Here is a 21,547-nt window from a genome sequence, read left to right as displayed (position 1 = left end):
GCCAAATTTTTAAACTCTTCAGAGCTTCTTAAGATTAAAATATGGCAGATTGTAAGTAAGCACGTCTCAGCCTTCTGTCCTAATATAAAACTTACAAGCCAACTTCTGTCTGCATGTATAATCACTAAATCTAGATTTAGTCATCCCTCTGAATTTCTCTTAGGGCTTCCTTAGTCAAAGCACAGACGGGAAGTCTCTCTGACTCATGCCCTCTAGGTGGCCCAAGAGCCTAGGGCATAATAGGATTATAAAAAGAACACTTCTTCCAGCAAACACCATGATGTAACCATCTTTAATAAATTATGACAAAATAACTACTTCTAAAGTCTGTGCAGTATTGACTATAGGCCATTGACAAGAAGGAGGGATTGAAGGGGAATTTTTTTTACTTCCATATGTGGAATTTCCTATTTTAAAAAATTTGAGGAATTTCTTAGTCATACTTAATAGCTACATCAGCAAGTTTTGTCTAAAAGTACCTCAATTTAATGAAGAGTATCTGTTCTGAATAAAGAGACAACTGTTACATTTAGGGCACATCCACACTTTGAATTAATAAGGGTTAATTTAGGCAATTAAACTGCCAATCTGAAGTTATAACATAGACCTTCTAGTTAAAAGAAGCTATGGGTATTCTGCCAAAGGACATATGATCATTTAAACTAATAATTAGGATGTAGGCTCTTGTGTTAAATTGTCTGCCTTAGTAGGTAGAAGCTGGGGGAAGGGACAGGAATGAGAAGTAAAAAATATATATATCAACAACAACAACAAAAAAACAAAACTCTTATTCTTAAAGGTAGAGCAAATATAAAAACAAACAAGTCTTTCTTTGTTTAGCTCTGTGACTAAAACTCCAAAGATTGAATGATTTAATGAATATTTAGTAAGCTACTATTATGTATCTAGCACTCAGAGATAAAATTATAATTTTGACTCAATATGCAGAATTAGCTCTCTGCACCTTTTTATCCTTTCTAGTCTTTTGCTAGAAAGGTTACTGTTCTTTCTTTTACTCTTTTGCTATAATTATTGTTACCAGGTTGGCATGAATTGCGTTAAATAGCTTCAACTGAGGAGGTCAGTAGAAGACCCAGACAAGCAATCTCAGTCCTTGTGATAGCAAGCAAAGAATCGCAGACTACCACTTGGGGTTTAAGCACAAAGAAAAGTTTATTAAAGCATATTTACACTCTCCCAGGGAGAGCGGGCTGTTTCTGTGAAGTGAAACCAGCACTCCTGTACAGGCTTAAGGGTGTTTATAAGGAGCATTCTGCGAGGAGGAGGAGGGGATCATTATTTGATTGACAGTCCTGAGTTATGTAACAAATTCATTATTGCACATGCCCTTACCCTTGATTCACTAAGAAATGCCCATCCAGGCAGGTGTGCAAAACCATGTGCAGGTTTTATTATAATGATGGTATAATAAGTTTGGGTTTACTATAGGTTATACACCTGTCTGGTCTGGGTGTGCACATCCTGGGGAAGTTCCCTTGTGTTACTGTGCTCCCTCTTTATCAGGAAAAGTTGTTCACCACCTAACTATAGTTTTGCCCATTCTAGGTGGGGTCAGGGGAGGGTCCCCAGATGGTTGGGGTATAACTTGACTACTCCCCACTTGTCTTTTCACCACTGTCAACTCCTCACTGCTAATGTCAGGGAAGGGTCCCCTTATGGTTGGGGTGTGGCTTGATTATTCCCCTCTTGTCTTTTCGCCACTGTCACCTTGCTGCTAATGTCTGACTGACTACCTAACACACCTCCCTTAAGGATATGGCACCCAATTCTTTGGGACATGAGTGATGACTGCTCTGGCTGCTTCCTGCTGGTAAGGGGTGGAGTTTTGATTGGGTCCCTCCTCTTGCTCTCTTTCAGCTCAGAGGTAGGCAGGAGTGATGACCATCAAGGAGTCCCATGTAGATCTCAGTCTCAGGGCCAGGCTGAATGGGCTGGTAGCCACCTCACAGAACCATTTGGAATCGAACAGCCTGTATGCATTCTGAAATGAGTCAAATAAGCAGGTTAATGATAAAAGGGTCTAACAACAAAACAAAGGCTATCAGGACTAATGGTCCCAACAAGAGCAACATCCATGTCCATTTCTAGGTCTCCATAGATGGGAGGAGGATAGAAAGCCAGCTAGGGCCCTGTCCTGCTCTCTCTTTTAGATCTTCTATAAGTTTGATGTTTTTCTTTAAAACCAGAAGGTTTTCTTCAACCTGGCTAGAGGTATTAACATAGAAGCAGCACATTTCATTTAGCAGGGCACAGATATCCCGGCCTCAGCTGTTATAACATCAAGGGTGGTTTTGTAAAACCACCTCAGCCAGAAAATCTAGGGCTGAGTATTGTTCCTCAATGACAGCTACCATAGCCTTCCAGGATTCCTGGACCATTATGGTAAGATTGAGAATGCACCTCTCTAAGAGGGGTATACCCACAAACCAGAAGATTCCTTTAAAGACACCTGTGGATCACTTCAGGCCAATCAAGAATTGGGTTATCATGAGCATGTCCCTCCCAATCAGTTTTTGTCTCTTTTGGACAAGTTTCAAGGCTTCTTTGAGGAATGGCTCAAGGTTGGGAATGCCTCCTGAGGAAGCGAAATCCTTTGTAGTCATAATGGTTGCCTCCAGGACATCAGCAATGATCATGCAGTTGCCCCTCTAAAGTGTGGGAAGATCTAGATATACCAGGTACCACATAGAAATGAAAATCCAGTGCCCCTCAAGGATACCCCCATTGTGAGCCCCAAGAGCCAGGCCTTGACTTGTTTGTAGTTTTCCTTCAGAAAAAAGCTAGGGTCCCATGGCTTAGGATTATATTCAGAAGGCCAAACACCGAGGAAGTAATCTTCTATACACAGAGGGGAGAATCCAGGTTCTGACTGATTATGAGTGTGATGGGGGTATTGACATAACAAATTTCTGAATATTAACTGTATTATATTATATTTTGGAGGAGGAGCTTGCAGGGAGGTTAGGTTAAGTAGGTTTCCAGTTGTCACACCAATCCCTACATATTCAGTTCCCAGGGCTGAGCTGTTTATGTGGATATGGTCCTCATTAATATATATTTTTAGTTGCAGTCTTCCTTGAGTTTTCCCAATACAAAGTGAAATTACCTTCATGTACATTGCATTCATTCTCTTCTGACCAGGGATCCCACCACAGGTTAGTCTGATTAAAGTTGAGGGTATAGTTACAAAAGGAATTATTTAACCAACCCAAGGTGGGTCCCTTCGTAAGGAAGGCTTACCATAGAGCATTTCATAAGGGCTAAGGTTAAGGCCTTTGGGGCTCTGTTCTGATCCTTAAAAGAGCAAAAGGGAAGGCTTCCTTCCAACTGAGGGAAGTCTCTTGGGTTATTTTTATGAAGGTATTCTTTAAGTGTCAGTTGGCTCTTTCTACCTTTCCTGAGGACTGGGATCTCCAAGAAGAACGAATATCTAGAACTCAATATCTAGAACCTTGGATACCTGCTGAGTAATGTGGGAAACAAAGGCAGGACCATTATTACTCTGAAGAGACAATGGGAGGCCAAATCTAGGGATGATTTCAGTTAAAAGCTTTTGGTCTACCTCCGAAGCTTTTTCTGTCTTAGTGGGGAAAGCTTCCACCCAGCCAGTAAAGGTGTCCATGAACACCAAAATGTACTAATATCCTCAGTAGGGAGAAACCATTGTAAAGTCTATTTACCAGTCTTCCCCTGGATATGTTCCATGTCTCTGACCCAGAAGGGCCAACGGGGGTGGCTTAGTTCCCTGAGGATTGTTAGTCAGACAAATAGAGCATGATGAGGTTACCTTATTAACTACATTGTAAAGTCCCTTCCCACAGAAGATAGGAGAAACAATCTGGTATAAGGCATCTCTCCCTAGGTAACAGGTCTCATACAAAGATTTAATAATTTTCCATTGGATCGATTGGGGCAGGTGTGTTAAGCCCTCTCTCTGGTACCATCTGTCTGGGTAAAGGTGCTACCCATGATTTATTTGATCTCCTCAGGCAGGTAAGATGGGGAAGGGAGAGAACTAAGTGAAGGAACTAAGGTTCCCTCTATCACAAAGGGCTGAAGTGTTGCCTGTTGGGCAGCCTGATTGGCTAGCCGATTTCCTTTTGGTATTTCATTGTCACACTTCTGGTGACTTCTGCAATGAATCACTGTTACCTGGGAGGGCTTGAGGACTGCCTCCAAGAGGGAGAGAATTTGAGGTCCATACTTAATTGGGCTGTTTCTGGCCAGCAGGTAGCCAAGTTCCTTCCAGATAGCAGCATGAGCATGCAGAACCAAAAAAGCGTATTTAGCGTCAGTATATACATTAAAGGCCTTATTTTCACTCAGGGATAAGGCTTGGGTTAAAGCAATTATTTCTGCCAATTGGGCTGAGGTCCTTGGGGGAAGAGTTCAGGCCTCAATAACCTGTGTCAAGGAGACCATCACATACCCTGCCCTTCTACATCCTTCAGAAATAAAACTACTTCCATCAGTGAACCAAACCTCCTCAGGGTTTTGTAGTGGAATATCAGTTAGATACGGTTGGGGCAACAAGGAATGACATATTATATCTTCACATTGGTGAACTGGTAGACCTTCTTCAGGTAGGGGCAGCAGGGTAGCTGTATTTAAAGAGGAGCAGACCATGACACGTAGGTCTGGATTCTCCAACAGTAATGCCTGATATTCGAGGATCTTGTTATCTGTGAGCCAGAAATGGCCTTTCCCTTCCAAAAGAAAGGTAACCTGATGGGAGGTATATACAGTCAGGGGTTGCCCCAACATAAGCTTGGAGGCTTCTTCCTCCAATAAGGCCAAAGCAGCAGCTACCCTAAGACAACTGGGCCATCCAGTGACCACTGGGTCCAGTCTCTTTGACAGATAACTTACAAGTCTCCGGACAGGGAGAAGTTCCTAAATTAAGACTCCTAAAACCACCCCTTGTTTTCCTTCCACAAATAGTTGGAAAGGTCTATCAGTTCTTGGGATTCCCAAGGCTGCGTCCTGAGATAGTAATGTCTTTAGCTGTTGGAAAACTTGAGTTCCTAGGGCCCCAGAGCAGAGGTTTAGAGTCAGATTTTCCTTTCAGGGCCTTATAAAGAGGTTGTGCTTTTAGTCTATAGTTAGGAATCCATAGTCTGCAATACACTGTGGGGACTAAAAAGGCTCTGTTTTAGGGTAGTTGGTTCTGGCAGATCTAAAATCCCTTGTATTCTATCAGGGGAGATACTTCATTCCCCTGGGGAGAGGATTGCTCTCAGATATTTGACTTCCTGCTGTGCCAATTGGACCTTGGACTTAGAGACTTTATAGCCTTGTTTGGCAAAAAAAACTGAAGGGTTGGATAGCATGAGTTAAGGCTCTCTTGTGGTCTGGGGAACAAATAAGAAGGTCATCCACATACTGGATGACAGTCCTTTCCTCCAGGTGTAGATCTTGGAGGTCCTTGGCCAGGGCCTGGCCAAAAAAGTGGGGACTGTCTCAGAATCCTTGGGGTAGGATGGTCCAGGTGAGTTGTTGTCCTCTATTCCCTTCCTCATGCCACTCAAAAGCAAAGAGGTAGTAGGACCAGGGGTCCAGAGGTATGGAAAAGAAGGTATCTTTTAGGTCTAATGCAGTAAACCAGGAGGCTGTGCCTGAGATAGTCTCCAACAAGTTGTACGGGTTGGGGACTACTGGATGGAGTGGGACAACTGCATCATTGATAGCTCTTAAGTCTTGGACCAGTCTATATTCTCCATTTGACTTCTTAACAGGTAAGATAGTGGTGTTGCAGGGAGAACTGTAAGGAATAAGTAGCCAGTGTTGTAAAAATTTGGATATGAGAGGCTTCAGTCCCCTCCGGGCTTCTGGGTGAATTGGATATTGTTTCTGATTGGGAAGAGAGGTTGGATCCTTTAAGCACTTGGAGATGGTTATAGCTCTTTCCAGCTTTCCATCTGGCCAGACCTGGGGGTCTACTGTTAACTCAGCTAAGGCTGGTGTGACAGTACTCAGAACGGGCTGTGTCTCTAAGACCAAAAACTGGAGGGGCGTTACCGGGGTGGTTCCCCCAAGTACCAGTCTGGTTCCCAGCTTGTTCATGATGTCCCTACCTAATAGCAGGAAGGGGCATTCAGGTATGACTTGGAAGGAATGAGAGAAGGTATATCCTTCCCAGTAACAACACAAAGGGACAGTAAAAGGCCTAGTAGTAAGTTTACCTGAGACTCCTATAACCTGACAAGAGTTGGGGGAGAAGGGTCCAGAGAAGGAAACTAGGACAGAATAGGCGGCCCCGTATCCAATAAGAAAGACATGGTTCTACCTGCTACATCCAGGTTTGCCCTCGGCTCCAGTCCCTTAATACTGACATTAAACAAGGCGGCCATCTGGAGCAGAGGGTCCTATAAATTCAGGGCCATCCGAAGGGCTGACCCTGGCCCCTGGGCCCTTTGGCCCAGGGGGCAGTTGGCTCCACAATGGCCACATTTTTGGCATTTTGGACAGGACATCTTAGGAGGCTTGTCCTTGTTTAGGCATCTCCTCACCAAGCGACCAGGCTTTCTGCAGACCCAGCATCAATCTTGGCTTCTGTTGGGATGGGTCAGGGTTTCTCTGGATGGCGGTTGTCCCCAGAGGGCTGCCAATAATTGGGTCTGCCTATTTTCTGTCCTCTTTTCCCTCTCCCGAGTCTTGGCCTCCTCCTCCTGGTCCATGTTATAAAAGGCAGTGGTGGCTGTAGCTAGAAGTTCATCTAGATTAATATTGGACTCCTGTGTAAGTTTTTGGAGCTTCCTCCTGATGTCCAGTATGGACTGGGTAAGGAACCTATCTTTTTTTAATTTTTTTTATGGAACCTATCTTTTAAAATATTTTTTCCTTCAAGGGAGTCCAGGTCTAAGTTGGTATATTGAATTATTGCCTCCTTGAGCCTTTCCAGGAAGGATGTAGGGTCTTCACTATGTTCCTGGTTGATGGCCAAAACCTTTGAGTAATTAATGGGTTTCCTTCTGCTTGTTTTGAGTCCAGCTTTTATACAGATTATAACATGTTCCTTTTCCCATTGCTCATTGGGGTAATTGTAATTGCAATGAGAGTCCATATGGCAAATGGCGGTTTCCCCCACAGGGTATTTTGAGCTGGATAAGTGGAGTCTGTCCACAAAGTTGTGGGCCTCCTTCAGGACTTTTTCCTTCTCAGTACCTAATAGAGTTTGCCCCAGGATTATCATGACATCATTCCAGACTAAGTCAAAAGCCAAGGTTAAGTGCTGGAAGTTGTCAATGTAGTGGTAGGATCATAAGAAAATTTACCTAGTTCCTCTTTGGTCTGTTTCAACTCTAGAAGAGTGAAAGGCTTCTGAATAAGTTTTGGTCCGAATTTGCCCATTGCCTCCACCAAAGGGCAAATTTTAGGGGGAGGCCTTGTGGGAGTCAGATCTCCCGGGTAAAGCAGTAAGGGGGCTGTCAGTAGCAAAAGGGTATAGATGGAGGATGGGGTGGTTTTAGTGCTATACCCAGCTTTAAAGATTTTCTCCTTTTGGCTCTTACCTGGCTCAGGTTCCCTTTTGGCATTGCCCCACTCAGATGGATCCTCTCTAGGAGAGGATGGGGACTGTCCCATCAGGGCCAGCGCAGCAGAGTCAATTTTACAAGTCTTTAAGAGGTCTTCCCTCTCTCTAAGAGATAAAAAGGCTTGAACATAGGGAATCTCTCTCCATTTTCCTTGTCATTTGCAGAATAGATAGTTGAAGGATGGTATTATAGTTAATGCTACCATTTAAGAGCCACTTTTCTTGGTACCCCAGCTTATACTAGGACCAAGTGATGTTGCAGAAAAAGATTATTCTTTTTCTTTAGGGTGTCAGGGTCAAAGGCCAACCAGGTATTGAGGACGCAGCCCAAGGGAGTGTCAGGCAGTGGGAGGCCAGAGGTTTGGTTACTGATCTGTAAAGAAAGAATACACAACACTGAAGTCAGGGGAGTCTCAGCATCCTAATATCCCTGACCGCCTGTGGGAGAGGGTGTCCCCTCTTTCTGGTACCAGGGAAGACCCTGGCCATAGACCTCCAGGACTATTGTCTGTTCCCTCTGGCCCCAAAGGCAGTGTCAGCAATAGAGATCCCCCTGCCTTACTGGCAGTGAGGACATACAACATTCAGGGAAAGTAACAGACCATGTGCCAATGGTTGTGTCACCTATAGAGATTCTCTCAGCTGGATGAGCAATTTGTCTGGTAGAAGGAATACACAGTGTTGAGGCTTTGTCACCAGTAGAAATTCCCTCACCTTAATGAGAAGTTTGTTTGTACTCTCTGGCTCCTCAATCTCACAATAACGTGGTTATTCCTCCTTTGCCATTTCCAGTGGGCTAGGGCTCCTATGTGGGTGATCAGGACCGTAAAGGCAAGTCCCTGGAGATTCCTGACAGGCTGGCAGTTAGCAAGGTCTGGGTAGTGATGGGAATTGTTCTGGGTGGCCAAGTGGAGGAAGAGTTGGTTCCCCTTAGGGACCATGCAAAACAGATGTTTGAGACCACAAGAGAAAAATGAGGGGGTCTCAAATAAGACTGGTCTGACCAAAAAGGGGTCTCTCCTCAAGGTTGGGGCACATGGAACTGCTGAGAGGTCTCACAAATACAACAGATTGGGTGTTTCGGGTGGCTGCCAGACTGATCTGTCAACAGAAGAAAACTCCTTTGTGTCTCCAAAGAGGGAAGAAGGGCCCAGAAAAGAAAGTGAAAAAACCTCCCAGAGTCCCACAATTGATCTCGGTTCTAGCCAGTGATAGAAAAAGTGATTAGGAAGTCCCAGTAAGTTGAGCTGGAGAGAGGTTTGAAGTCTTCTCAATAGCCATAATTCAAGGAATCTTGTCAAGGAGGGTGGTTTGACAAGAGAGGTGTAAATATTTAACAGAGTCTGAAGGTGGCAGTTTGTCCAATGTCACTGCCAGCAGTGGTGAAAGACACAAGTGAGAGACCAGAGAGGAGAGTTGTGGGTAGGAAAATAATGGGTATATATCTCCGGGGAAGAGCATTTGGGTGTCTCAGGTTAGCACCGGCACACACACAGCAGCCCTTTCTCAGGCCTATTAAGCAAGGAGCGGAGGCATGTAAGACAGAGGCGATAAAGCCAGGTGGGCAATTGTCATGCAATGGTCGAAAGCAGGAGGAAGCTGCAAGGTGGGCGGCTCAAGCATACCTTTAGCTATCTGAGTCACAGCACCAAAGATATTACCGGGTTGGCTTTCGTTGTGTCAAATAGCTTCAACCAAGGAGGGCAATGGATGACTCAGGCCAGCAATCTCAGTCCTTGTGATAGGAAGCAAGGAATCGCAGACTACTACTTCGGACTTAAATGCAAAGCAAAGTTTCTTAAAGCATAGTTACACTCGCAGAGGGAGAGCGGGCTGTTTCTGAGAAGTGAAACTAGTGCTCCTGTACAGGTTTAAGGGTGTTTATAAGGAGCGTTCTGCGAGGAGGCAGGGTGAGTGACAGGGGATCGTTATTTGATTGACAGTACCAAGTTATGTAACAAGTTCTTTATTGTGCATGCTCTTACCCTTGATTCGCTAAGAAATGGCCATGGTTGGGGGGGTGGTGTTTAGTAAAACTTCAGGCAGATTTTATTATAATGATGGTATAATGAGTTTGGGTTTACTATAGGTTATACATCTGTCTAGTCTGGGTATGCACAGCCTGGGGAAGTTCCCTCCTGCTCCCTCTTTATCAGGAATAGTTGCACACCACCTGACCATAGTTTCTCCCATTCTGGGTGGGGTAAGGGGAGGGTACCCAGATGGTTGGGGTATAACTTGACTACACCCCCTTGTCTTTTCACCACTGTCACCTCCTTTCTACTAATGTCTAACTACCTAATATTATGATCTGATGTATATTACAGAGGACTCGAAATGGAATTATTTCCAGATTTTACTGTGGTAATAATTTTTAAGGCATGCTTCCAGTGAATTGAGTTCAAAATTATAATATTTAAATCTCAGATCTTTTTCACAGACTTTGATCCTTCCATCCTTCTTTATCCAACTTTGGGTCAGTGGTATCACAGGCACTTAAGGACTCTTAGGCTTCCTTTTTAGGAACTAATCAGGGTAACTCTCTCCCCACTGCTCAACATTCATCAATTTAGGCAAAAAGATAAGAAGGAGTGGGGAGAATAGAAAGGCTACAATTATGTTTTTGTTATAATTTTCAGTCTCATAAATTCCTGGATCCATCTCAGGAGAGCTATGACTCTCATTTGATTCAGTGTTTGCACACAGCAACCCAGCTGTTATTTGGTTCCTCTGGCTTAACTTTCTTCAACAGCAGCAAAAACAAAAGCTTTTTCTTTTGGAGAAATTCTGTTGTGATGATTGAGTTACTTTTTTCTTTCAGTATCCAACTGCTGTTTTCCTTTTTCCTCAAGGATCTCTAGCTATTAAATGCCCTCAAATTCAGTTCCCAGAATTACTTCTATACTGCCTCCCACCTGGTTTTTAGTAACTGCAAATTTATCTCTCTTTATTATAGTACCCTTTTACTAATAGCCCCAAATTTATCAGAAATTCTTAGATGCCATACATACCTGGAAAACCTACATTGCTTCCACTCACATTTTTGAAACGTGTCTCTTCATTTCCTAATATTTTCATGCTTCCAATATTTCATTCATATTTTTTCTCCTCAATTTATTTTTTGCCATAGTCCATGACAAGTCCTAAGAAAGAGTACACTTTACAGATAAGCCTTTGCCCTGGAGATCCAATGCATGGCTAATATCTCACTGTACTTATTTATTGATTGATGTAAGTTGTGCAGAATTAATCATAGCTTCTTTTTCATGACTCTCATCATTGATCTGTGGTATGATTTTCTTTTATTTCACATCTATGTATATATGTATGTATGCATATATGTATGTATGTATCATCTACTTCTGTACATATTTCATTTTGATAAAATGAAAAACTGTGAATTCACTACAAACATGAGATGTAAAATAGAAACAATATCTTTCATCTAGCTATATGCATCCCTTAACATCTCTTTGATTCCTGCAAAAGAGATACTTTCATAATTTCATATTTATCATTCCATCATTTCCTTGCTTTTATTAAAAATATATTTTCATATCTACATATTTAGATATCCATATCTATATATTTTCCTACAGAATACACTGTTTTTTTTCTTTTTAAAACAATGATGCCCTCCATTAAATTCTTTGTTAAATATTTTTAAAATAAACCTATTTTAGCAAAGTTTAGATTTACAAGTAATTTGTGAAAGTAATGCAGAGAGGATCCATATTCTCCAAATTCATTTCCCCTCATTATTAACATCTTATTTATCACAATTAATGAATCTACATTGATACATTATTACTTTACTTAGATTTCTTCATCTTTTTCCTAATATCCTTTTTCTTTACTTCCAGGATCCCGTCTAGGATACTAATTACATTTAATTATCATGTCTCCTTAGGCTTCTTTTGGCTGTGATTATTTCCAGGTGTTTCTTGTTTTGATAACATTGACAATTTTAAGAGTACTGATCAGACATTTTATAGGCTTTCCCTCAATTGGAATTTGTCTGATGTTTTTCTTATGATTACATTGGAATAATGTGTTTGGGGGGAGATAACAGAGATAAAATGTCATTGTTATCACATATTGTATCAAAGGTAGATACTATCAACATAGTTTATGACTGTTGATGCTGATCTTGATCATCTGGCTGAAGTAGTATTTGTTAGTTTTCTCCACTTTAGTCTCTACCCCCTTCCATACTGTATTCTTCAGAAAGAAGTCATTATGCATAGCCCACTTTTAGGGAGTAAGTAGATATATTCTCATTTAGGGTGGATCATCAGAATACTTTATTTGGAATTTATCTGTGTTGAAGATTTGTCTCATCTCCTCCATTTATTAATTTATTTAATCATTTATTTATATTAGTTTGGAATCATGGAGACTTCTTTTATACCTTAAGTTACAATCTAATACTACTTTGTTGTGTTATTCAACTTGTTCCATCATTGGTGATTGAAAACTCTTTCAATTAGCTTGTTTGTCCCTTTGGTATATTCCCATTAATGTGTTTTTTTTTCTATTAAGCAAATCTTTACTTTTTGGCCCTGCAAGATGCTCCAGACTCATCTTGTATTTTTCCTTCTCCAGTCATAGAATCAGCCAATTCTCCAAGGATCCTTTGTCCTTTTATTGGAGAATGGTATTAGAAACCAAGATCTTGGCACTAAGCATGATCTTTGCTATTGGAGTATCACTTCTTCTAGGCCCCATCAGCTGCAAAGGCAAAAGAATATATATGTGTGTAATCTAACCTGTTCACACACACACACACACACACACACACACACACACACACACATATATATATATATATATAAATATTTCTGTATATAATCATCTGTATCTATATTAAGTTACACATGAGTTCATACTGATGTTTCCAACTCTATTACCACATGGATCATTATAGACTCCACCTCTTGGTTATCTATAAATCCACTCTAACAAGGAGAAATTTGGTTCCCACCAGTTGCTATCCATTTAATTAATTGTTATTTCCAGAATACATTTATAGCAGTATCACAACTGTTAACCCATATCCCTGAGTGAAGCCATTTTATCAACTACAGTACAGTGCTTATGTACACTTTTTTTCCTTAAACATTTTAGATTCCACTAATTTCCATGGTTATATAGGTCAGTACATTTTCCTCCATTACCCTTAATGTGGTGGTACCATCTATGTATAATACAGTTAGGTTATTTTGCCATATTCTGTATTTCATCATGGGATATCCTGACCTCCTCTATAATTTTAAATTTTGCATTCCTTACTGATTACTCTTCATAAAAAGGTGTAAAATTCTATGGGCTTTGATAAATGCATATGTCATTTACTCACCATTACTGTATTGTTCTCTTTCATCCCCAGCAGCGTAGACTACATTTCAGTTCTGACACTAACTACGTGGAGTAAGTGTTGAACTCCACATATTTAAGGACTCAGTCATCCACAAAACTGCCCTTACTTCTGAAAACAGGAACACTTCAGGGGGTCCCCAGGTCACATGCATTTCTGATTAACTGGTTACAAATGCACAGGTTCTCATAACTTCCTTAAAAATTCACTATAACTAACAGGACTCAGGAAAGTTCTATACTTAAGGATTACAGTTTTATTACAAAGGACACAGATCAGAAACACTCAAATGAAGACACACATGGAATAAAGTCTGGGAAGGAATTTAGAACTTCTTTGTACTCTCCTCAAAAATCTGAGTATATTAACCTCTTAGCATATTAATGTATTTTCCAGCCAGGAAGCTCCATTGAGCCTAGATGTCCAGAGGTTTTATTGGGGTTTACTTTCATATGTGTGATTGATTAAATCATTGACCATGCAATTAAATTAAAAATGCTCCTCTTCTTCTGCCTTCCTTAGATGTCATGCTGGCCCAAGTTTCCAATCTTCTAATCAAGCAGTTGGTCTTTCTAATGACCAGACCCATCCTGAAGCTATCTAGGGGCCTACTCTAAATCACATCATTAGCATAACAAGGATATTTTTACTAGGTAGAGAATTCCAGGAACTGGAACAAACACTGAATGTATATTTTATATACCACAAATATTATACAGAATAGTTTCACTGTCTTAAAAATTACCCAAAGTTCGACCTATTCAACCATCCGTCTTTTCTCCTGAAATGATCTTTTTACAATCTCTAGAAGTTGTTTTGGGACTGACTTCTTTCACTTAACAATGCACATTTAAGATTAAGCCACATTTTTCATGACTTGATAGCTCATTTTTCTTTCTCATTGGATAATATTTCATTGTATGAATGTATGAGAGTTTGTTTACATATTCACCTGTTGAATAAATTATTAGTTGCTTCCATTTTTTTGTCATTATAAATAATGCTGTGATAAACATCTGCTTGCAGGTTTTTTTTTTTATATATGGGCATGCATTTTCAAATTAGGTGAGTAAATACATAAGAGCACAATTACTAGATTGGATGGTAAGACTATGTTTAGCTTTGTAAGAAACTGCCAAATTCTATACACCGTATACTGACAATGAACAATCAGAAAGAGAAATTAAGGAAAGAACCCCATTTACCATCACATCAAAAAGAATAAAATACCTAGGAATAAACCTACCTAAAGAGATAAAAGACCGGTAATGAGTAAATAATAATACACTGATGAAAGAAATTGAGAACAACACAGGTGAAAAGATATAATGCACTCATCAATTGGAAGAATTAATATTGCTAAAATGACCATACTATCCAAGGCAATCTAAAGATTCAATGCAATCTCCATCGAAATACTAAGGGCATTTTTCACAGAACTAGAACAAATAATTTTAAAATTTGTGTGGAAATACAAAAATCCCTGAGAGCCAAAACAATCTTGAGAAAGAAGAACAAAAGTGGAGGTATCACACTCTCTGACTTCAAACTATGCTACAAAGGTACAGTAATCTAAACAGTATGGTACTGGCACAAAAACGGATACATAGATCAACGGAACAGAATAGAGAGCCCAGAAATAAATCCACACTTATATGGGCATTTAATGTACAACAAAAGAAGCAGGAATATATAATGGGGAAGAGACAGCTGCTTCAATAAATGGTGTTGGGAAAACTGTACGGCTTCATGCAAAAGAATCAAACTGAACTAATCTCTCACACTGTGCATGCACAAAAATAAATTCAAAATGGGTTAGAGAATTAAATGTAAGACATGAAATCATAAAACTAGAAGAAAGCATAAGAAGTAAGGTCTTTGATATCAGTCTTAGTAATATATTTTTGGATCTGTTTCCTCAGGGAAGGGAAACAAAGGTAAAATTCTTTAAATGGGACTACAACAAACTTAAAAGCTATTGCACAGTGAAGGAAACTATCAACCAAGTGGAAATACCAAGTAATGAATGGGAGAAAATACTTGCAAATGATATATTCATTAGAGGGTTAGTATAGAAAATATACAAAGAGCTCATGCAACTCAACATCAAAAAAATAAACAACCCAATGAAAAAATGGGCAGAAGTCCTGAATAGATATTTTTTCTGAAGAAGACATACAGATGGCCAACAAACACATGAAAAGATGTTCAACATCACTAATCATCAGGGAAATGCAAATCAAAAGCATAATGAGGTATCATATCACAACTGTCAGAATGACTACTATCAAAAAGACAACAAATAACAAGTGCTGGTGAGGATGTAGGGAAAAGGGAACATTTGTGCAGTTTTGGTGGGAGAGTAAATTGATGTAGCCAGTCACTATGGGAAATGGTATGGCGTTTCCTCAGAAAGTTAAACATAGGGCTTCCCTGGTGGCGCAGTTCTTGAGAGTCCGCCTGCCGATGCAGGGGACACAGGTTCGTGCCCCGGTCTGGGAAGATCCCACATGCCGTGGAGCGGCTAGGCCCATGGGCCATGGTCGCTGAGCCTGAGCGTCCAGAGCCTGTGCTCCGCAACGGGAGAGGCCTGAGAGGCCCGTGTACCACAAAAAAAAAAAAAAAAAAAAAAAGGTAAAGATAGAAGTATCATATGATCCAGCAATTTCACTCCCAGGTATTTATCCAGAAAAACCCAAAAATACTAATTAGAAAAAATATATGCATCCCTATGTTCATTGCAGCATTATTTATGATAGTCAATATGTGGAAGCAACCTAAGTGCCCATCAATAAATGAATGGATAAAAAAGATGTGATACAATCTTATTAATCAACTATACTCCAATATAAAATAAAAAGTTAAAAAAAAAAGATGTGAGATACATATATATATATATATATTCCAGTGTGTGTGTATGTATATATATATATATATATATATATATATATATATATTCCAGTGTATATATATACACTGGAATATTACTCAGTCATTTACAAAAAAGAAATCTTGCCATTTACAACAATATGGACCTAGAAAGTATTATGCTAAGTGAAATAAGTCAGACAAAGAAAGACAAATACTGTATGATTTCACTTATATGTGGAATCTAAAAAACAAAGCAAATGTGCAAACACAACAAAACAGAAACAGAACTATAGATACAGAGAACAAAGAGATGATTGCCAGTGGGGAGGGCTGTGAGAGGAGGAAAAAATAGGTGAGGGAGATTAAGAGGTACAAAATTCCATTGCAAAATAAATGAGTCATGAATATGAAGTGTGCAGTGTGGGGATTATAGTCACTAGGTAGTATCTTTGTATGGTGACCTCTTGTAACTAGATTTATCAAGGTGATCATCTTGAAATGTATAGAAATATCAAATTACTATGTTGTGTAATAGGAACTAACCAAGGGTTTCAGGTCAATTATACTTCAGAAACAAACAAATTAGTAGAAAAAGAGATCAGATTTGTGGTTAACAGAGGTGGGGGTGGTGGAGAGGGAATCTAAATGAAGGCAGTCAAAGGGTACAAATTTTCAGTTATGAGATAAGTGAGTACTAGGGCTATAATGTACAACAAGATGAAACATAATTAACACTGCTGTATGTATGTTACCTATGAAGGTTGTTAAGAGAGTAAATCCTAAGAGTTCTCACCACAAGGAAAAATGTTCTTTTTCTATTTCTTATACTTTGTATTGATATGAGAAGATGGATGTTCACTAAAATTATTGTGATAATCATTTCATGATGTATGTAAATCATTATGTTGTACACCATAAACTTATACAGTGTTATACATCAATTATACCTCAATAAGATTGGAAGTATAAAAATGTTATTTGTAAAAATATATATATATTTTATTGAGGTATAGTTGCTTTACAATGTTGTGTTAATTTCTGCTGTACAAGGAACTGAATCAGCTATATGTATAGATATATATCCCCTCCCATTTGGACCTCACTCCCACCCCCACCATCCCACCCATCTAGGTCACCACGAAAAATCATGCTGAGCTTCCTGCACTATACAGCAGGTTCCCATTAGTTATCTGTTTTACACATGGTAGTGTATATTCTTCAATCCTAATCTCCCAATTCATTTCACTTCCCCTTCCCCACCATGTCCACATGTCCATTTTCTATGTCTGAATCTATATTGCTGCCTGCAAATAGGTTCATCTATACTATTTTTCTAGATTCCACATATATGTGTTAATATATGATATCTGTTTTTCTCTTTCTCTCTTACTTCACTATGTAAGACAGAGTCTAGTTCCAAATGACCCAATGTCATTCCATTTTATGGCTGAGAAATATTCCATTGTATATGTGTACCACATCTTCTTCATGCATTCATCTCTCAATGGACACTTAGGTTGCTTCCATGACCTGGCTATTACAAATAGTGCTGCAATGAACATTGGGGTGCAGGTGTCTTTTTGAATTATGGTTTTCTCAGGGTATATGCCCAGTAATGGAATTGCTGGATCATATGGTAGTTCTATTTTTAGTTCCTTAAGGAACCTCCATACTGTTCTCCATAGTGGCTGTACCAATTTACATCCCCACCAACAGTGCAGAAGGATTCCCTTTTCTCCACAACCTCTCCAGCATTTATTATTTATAGATGTTTTGATGATAGTCATTCTGAAAAGTGTGAGGTGATACCTCATTGTACTTTTGATCTGCATTTCTCTAATAATTAGTGATGTTGAGAACCTTTTCATGTGCCTGTTGGCCATCTGTATGTCTTCTTTGGAGAAGTGTCTATTTAGGTCTTCTGTCCATTTTTGGATTGGGTTTCTTGGTTTTTTTTTAATATCGAGCTGCATGAGCTGCTTGTATATTTTGGAGATTAATCCCTTGTCAATTGAATCATTTGCAAATATTTTCTTTCATTCTGAGGGTTGTCTTTTCATCTTGTTTATGGTTTCCTTTGCTATGCAAAAGGTTTTAAGTTTCATTAGGTCCCATTTCTTTATTTTTGTTCATATTTTCATTAATCTAGGAGGTGGATCAAAAAAGATGTTGCTGTGATTTATGTCAGAGTGTTCTTCCATGTTTTCCTCTTAGAGTTGTATAGGGTCTGGAGTTATGTATAGGTCTTTATTCCATATTGCGTTTATTTTTGTGTGTGGTGTTAGGGAGTGCTCTAATTTCATTCTTTTAAATGTAACCCTCCAGTTATCCCAGCACCACTTACTGAAGAAACTGTCTTTTTTCATTGTATATTCTAGCCTCCTTTGTCATAGATTAGATGGCTATAGGTGCATGGGGTTGTCTCTGGGCTTTCTATCATGTTCCAGTGATCTATATTTCTGTTTTTGTGCCAGTACCATACTGTCCTGATGACTGTAGCTTTGTAGTATACTCTGAAGTCAGAGAGCCTGATTCCTCCATCTCCATTTTCCTTTCTCAAGATGGCTTTTCCTATTTGGGGTCTTTTGTGTGTCTATGAAAATTATAGAATTTTTTGTTCTAATACTGTGAAAAATGCCATTGGTAGTTTGATACAGATTGCATTGAATCTGTAGATTGCTTTGGGTAGTATAGTCATTTTGAATGATATTGATTCCTCCAATTGTAGAACATGGTATATCTCTCCATCTGTTTGTGTCATATTTGATTTATTTATCAGTGTCTATAGTTTTCTGAGTACAGGTCTTTTATCTCCTTATGTAGGTTTATTCCCAGGTATTTTATTCTTTTTGTTGCAATGGTAAATGGGATTGGTCCCTTAATCTCTCTTTCTGGTATTTCATTGTTAGTGTATAGGAATGCAAGAGATTTCTGTGCATTAATTTTGTATCCTGCAATTTTACTGTATTCATTGATGAGATCTAGTCATTTTCTGGTAGCATCATTAGCATTTTCTAAGTATAGTATCATGTCATCTGCAAACAGTGACAGTTTAACTTCTTTTCCAATTTGGATTCCTTTTATTTCTTTTTTTTTTCTCTGATTGATGTGGCTAGGACTTCCAAAACTATGTTGAATAATAGTGGTGAGAGTGGACACCCTTGTCTTGTTAGTGATTCTAGAGGAAATGCTTTCAGTTTTTCACCATTGAGGATGATGTTTGCTGTGGGTTTGTCATATATGGCCTTTATTATGTTGAGGTAGGTTCCTTCTATGCCCACTTTCTCAAGAGTTTTTATCTTAAATGGGTGTTGAATTTTGTCAAAAGCTTTTGCTGCATCTACTGAGATGATCATATTGCTTTTATTTTTTAATTTGTTAATATGGTGTATCACATTGATTGATTTGTGTATATTGAAGAATACTTGCATCCCTGGGATAAATCTCACTTGATCATGGCGTATGATCCTTTTAATGTGTTGCTGTATTGGTTAGCTAGGATTTTGTTGGAGATTTTTACATCTATGTTCATCAGTGATATTGGCCTATAGTTTTCTTTTTTGTGATATGTTTTACTGGTTTTGGTGTCAGGGTGATGGTGGTCTCATAGAATGAGCTTCTGATTATTCCTTCCACTACAATATTTGGAAGAGTTTGAGAAGGATGTGTGTTGTTCGGTCTTCTCTAAATATTTGATAGAATTCACCTGTGCATCCATCTGGTCCTGGACTTTTGTTTGCTGGAAGATTTTTTTTTTTTTTTTTTTTTTTTTTTTGCGGTACACAGGCCTCTCACTGTTGTGGCCTCTCCTGTTGCAGAGCCCAGGCTCTGGATGCACAGGCTCAGCGGCCATGGCTCATGGGACTAGCCACTTTGTGGCATGTGAGATCTTCCCAGACTGGGACACGGACCTGTGTCCCCTACATCAGCAGGCAGACTCTCAACCACTGCACCACCAGGGAAGCCCTGCTGGAACATTTTTAATTGCAGTTTCAATTTCATTACTTGTGATAAGTCTGTTTATATTTTCTGTTTCTTCCTTGTTCTGTCTTGGAAGGTTGTACCTTTCCAAGAATTTGTCCATTTCTTCCCGGTTGTCCATTTTTTTGGCATATAGTTGCTTGTAGTAGTCTTTATAATCCTTTGTATTTCTGCGAGGTCAGCTGTAATTTCTCCTTTTACATTTCTAATTTTATTGATTTGAATAATGTCCCTTTTTTTACTGATGGGTCTGGTTAAAGTTTTATCAATTTTGTTTATCTTTTCAAAGAACCCACTTTTAGTTTCATTGATCTTTGCTCTAGTTTTCTTTGTGTCTATTTCATTTATTTCTGCTCTTATCTTTATGATTTCTTTCCTTCTACTAACTTTAGGTTTTGCGTGTTCCTCCTTGTCTATTTGCTTTAGGTGTAAGTTTAGGTTGTTTATTTGAGATTCTTGTTTCTTATGGTAGGATTGAATCACTGTAATATTCCCTCTTAGGACTGTTTTTGCTGCATTACATAGATTTTGGGTCATTGTGTTTTTATGGTCATTTGTTTCTATATTTTGATTTCCTCTATGATTTGTTGATTATTTTTTAGCATATTGTTTAGCCTCCATGTGTTTGTGTTTTTACATTTTTTTCCTGTAATTGATTTCTAATCTCATAGTGTTGTGTTCAGAAAAGATGCTTGATATGATTTCAATTTTCTTAAATTTACTGATGCTTGATTTGTGACCCAACATGTGATTTATCCTGGAGAATGTTATGTGTACACTTGAGAAGAAACTGGAATCTGCTGTTTTCGGATGGAATGTCCTATAAATATCAATTAAGTCTTTCTGGTCTATTGTGTCATTTAAAGCTTGTATTTCCTTATTTATTTTCTGTCTGGATTACCTGGTCATTGGTGTAAGTGGGGTGTTATTGTCCCCCACTATTATTGTGTTACTGTCAATTTCCCCTTTTATGCCTGTTAGCATTTTCCTTGTACATTGAGGTGGTCCTATTTTGGGTGCATATATATTTACAATTGATATAACTTCTTCTTGTATAAACCCATTGATGGTTATATAGTGCCTTTATTTTAAATTCTAGTTTATCTGATGTGAGTATTGCTACTCCAGCTTTCTTTTGATTTCCATTTGCATGGAATATCTTTTTCCATCCCCTTACTTTCAGTCTGTATGTGTCCCTAGGTCTGAAGTGGGTCTCCTGAAGACAGCATGTATATGGTGTTGCTTTTGTATCCATTCAGCCAGTCTGTGTCTTTTGGTTGGAGCATTTATCCATTTACATTTAAGGTAATTATCAATATGTATTCCTTTTGCCATTTTCTTAATTGTTTTGGGTTTGATTTTGTAGGTCCTTTTCTTCTCTTGTGTTTCCTGACTAGAGAAGCTCCTTTAGCATTTGTTGTAGAGCTGGTTTGGTGGTGCTGAATTCTCTTAGCTTTTTCTTTTCTATAAAGTTTTTGATTTCTCTGTTGAATCTGAATGAATTCCTTGCTGGATAAAGTAATCTTGGTTGTAGGATTTTCTCTTTCATTACTTTAAATATATTCTGCCACTCCCTTCTGGCCTGCAGAGCTTCTGCCAAGAAATCAGCTTATAACCTTATGGGGATTCCCATGTAGGTTGTTTCTTTTCCCTTGCTGCTTTTAATATTTTTTTTCTTTGAGTTTAATTTTTGTTAGTTTGATTAATGTGTGTCTCAGCATTTTTCTCCTTGTGTTTATCATGTGTGGGACTCTCTGTACTTC

The sequence above is a fragment of the Phocoena phocoena genome, chromosome X, assembly GCF_963924675.1.
Source record: "Phocoena phocoena chromosome X, mPhoPho1.1, whole genome shotgun sequence".
In the NCBI taxonomy this organism is placed as follows: Eukaryota; Metazoa; Chordata; class Mammalia; order Artiodactyla; family Phocoenidae; genus Phocoena; species Phocoena phocoena.
The sequence above is the reverse complement of the archived record's forward strand: the minus strand, read 5'-3'. Positions refer to the sequence as shown.